A 2,448-nucleotide genomic window follows, 5' to 3' on the forward strand; every position below is an offset into this window, starting at 1 on the left:
GGCGGGGCGAGCGGCGCCGCCCCCCGCTCGCCCGCGCGCGGGGCGGGAGCGGGAGCGGGGCTCGTCCCGCGGGCCGGGCCGGGAGCCCCGAGCCGCCGCCAGGGCCCGGGGCGGCCCGTGCGGCTCCCAGGAGCCGAGGGACGTTGGGGCTTCACGCTAAGTTTCTATCAGCTTCAGCCCCCGGCGGCGTGTTTAACGTCCCCTGCTCTGTGGAAGATTTCCCTGGGTTTTGTCAGGCTCTACAAAACCTTCACAAAATGGAGATTCCACTCTTGGCAATCTACTTTCAAAACACATCCAATAAAATCAGCTGCTAGTCTTCTTCTTCTTCCTTTTTTTTTTTTTTATTTCCCAAAAAAAAGTTCATGAGAGGACTGGGAAGATCCTCCTCAAGGAGAAATGTTTCAAAGCCATTAGAGAATCATGGTTTTTTTCTTCTCTTAAATGTTTAATTACATTTTTTCCCCTTGTATGTTGCTGGCCAAATCACACATAGCTTTTTCTAAAGTAGCGAAAGATTTCAGATATGTGTGGGTTTTTTCTGAACTTGGAGCACCTTGAACTTTGCTTATGATTACAGATCCACGAGGCCTGTCAGTTCTTAATTCTGGCACAATATCTGCTGCTCTGCAGTTCAAGCTCACGCACCTGGAATACAGAGGTATTTGGGTTTTAGCTTCTCAGTAGCAGTTTCCTGTCTGCTACAAAGGAGTGTGCGGTGAAATTAATTCACATTTATAAAATACTTCAAGAGCATCCTCTAGAAAGTATTGCAGTAAATGGTAACATATGTATGTATCCCTACTTAGCCCTTTTTCTCACGAAACTCATGGCTTTGGGTATGTACCTTGCTAGACTGAAATAGAACTTTGAAAGCATAAAACCAAACTATAAGCTATTTTTTTTTCCTGAAATGTGGGAAGGAGGATTTCAGTGAATGAAAAACAGGAAAATTTGGATCTAAAATACCGGCATTTGTCTCGTCAAATAGTAATGCCTTTTTTTCTTGTTTTTTGATTAAACACTTGTGTACACGATGATTTTGGTTTTGCACAGCTTGAAAGGCACAGAAGAATCATTATAGAAATATAAAATAACACCAATTCAAAGTTTACTGTAATAGTACCGTTAGGTTTACCTTCACACTACATTCCTAATGTAATAAATCTAGAGAGGACTCCCTAGAGAACTCATCTGATAACTTGCTTCAGATTTCTTGTTTGACAATCAGGTTCTTCACGACAGTGTCCTCTCCAGCATTTTGTTGTCCATGGGGAGACTAAAGTGTTTTGTTAGCTCCATTTTTATGCCTACATAAGATATTCTTTCATTTAATTTGAAATGGTACATCAGAACATATTGTTCTACTATCTGGAAGCTACACAAGAAAAAAAAATAGAAATTTGCATTTTCCTGAGTTCTCTTTGCTTCTAAATGCTTCTACCCCTTTTAAAATAGGAGCTCTTCATGCATTTGCTTAGTCAGAGATAACTATCAGTGATGAAAGAGACCTTAGTAGATCGACTCACCCATTTCAATTCCAAGACAAAACTGTCTCTTGCAATATGTTTTCTAGTAACTTTATGCAGCTTTATACAAAGCACAACAGACAAAACAGCTGTGCTTTCTTTGGAAGGTTCTTTCTCGCCCAGTTCTTAAAGAAAGCTTTCGCTGTTAAATACGAGAGTTTAAATATCTTGCATTTTATTTTTTTCAATTGCATTCTGTTGAACATATACAAGTCTAAGTAGGCTTGTTTTTCAAATACAGTCACACTGGAATTTACAAGAATGAAGAAAACATTTTCCAGTTTAGCCTGAAGAAAGGAAAAGGCATCTTCAGGTTCAGTCTGAGATGGATGGTGTGCTGTGGAAAATAAAGGCATCAGCACTACGCAGTGCTCATCAGAGATGGGCACGGAGAGACAGTAACTCCAGTGACTTCTCCTTATCAGCCGTTCTCAGCAGTATAAAATACATACCACAGTCCATATGTTTTGTCTAAAAAACTATGACTTCCTGTTTGTGTCTTTCTCTAGAGATCTGCATCTCTAGTTATCCTCATTCCTCTTCCCCCCAACCTTTTTTCCTTCTCTTGCCTTCCTTTCTGCAACTACTTAGCTGCTTAATTCCATCTATCTGCTCAGAGGAGGTAAAAAAAAAAAAAAAGACTTGCAAGTAGTGTGTTGTATAGATAGCTTTGTATTCTGTTAGTATTGCTACATATTCCTTAAAAACATGATAATATTTATTTTCTTAGCATGCTTTTAACTGCTTCATGTTTGCAGTATATTCTTATTCCTGTAGAAATGGGATTTGGGAAGAGAAAAGCCACATACTTTACAGAATTGATTTAAATGTCACTTAATATTACACACTTTCATGCTGGCCCTTCTTCATGAATGAAATTTGTCACATACACTGTGTCATAATGCATATATGAGCTATA

Source organism: Tinamus guttatus, unplaced genomic scaffold, assembly GCF_059628265.1.
Source record: "Tinamus guttatus ecotype Peru unplaced genomic scaffold, ASM5962826v1 Tinamus_guttatus_pri_ptg000232l, whole genome shotgun sequence".
In the NCBI taxonomy this organism is placed as follows: Eukaryota; Metazoa; Chordata; class Aves; order Tinamiformes; family Tinamidae; genus Tinamus; species Tinamus guttatus.